This window comes from Arachis duranensis, chromosome 7 (genome assembly GCF_000817695.3).
Source record: "Arachis duranensis cultivar V14167 chromosome 7, aradu.V14167.gnm2.J7QH, whole genome shotgun sequence".
In the NCBI taxonomy this organism is placed as follows: Eukaryota; Viridiplantae; Streptophyta; class Magnoliopsida; order Fabales; family Fabaceae; genus Arachis; species Arachis duranensis.
The window spans coordinates 10,976,394-10,977,125 of NC_029778.3; positions in this window are offsets into that span (position 1 = coordinate 10,976,394).

Below are 732 nucleotides of genomic sequence, written 5' to 3' on the forward strand. Positions count from 1 at the left end.
TATTTTTAATATATATTTATATTTTATATATATTTTATATTAAAAATTAATTTTAGCGTATACGTAACATATTTCTATTCTTATAGAGCATGTGATGTGAGACAGGAAAGAAGCTAGTTGATAAGGTTTCGCCAATGGATAATCTATGTCTATATATTTTAAAAATTTAATTTCCCATCATTTTAATTATATATATGATGATATTAGAAAACAAAATTGTAATAGAATATGTAGATTCAATAGATTGTAGTTGTAGGGCACAACCAGAAGTGAAATGACGCAAATTTGCTATTTTAATTTACTGTGTGTGTAATATATGAGTAATTGAGTATGACTTAAGGTCATATATAATTCGAGCTGCTACAGGTGTTTGGTTGCAAATTAATCAGAGTTGTCACTAAAATTCAAACGAAGTAAACAAATAAAGTTGGTGGATACTAGTACTAGAAATTCTTAATGATCAACCGAATAAGAGGACGTGTATTACAAGTATTCTATGGCTTTCACCAAATCGTCAGCATTCACAGGATAACATAAACTAGAAGCCTAAAGAAAGATCTACAATGTGCTATTTGAATATGGTTGCGTACAGCGTACTAATGGTTACCCAATAAACAAATAAACATTTATGAGTTTCCTCTTTATTCTAGAAAACACTAACTCTTTTCAACTTCCACCCAAATTTAGTTTGGAGAATTTAAAAAACTAAAATTAATAATTAATATTAACTAT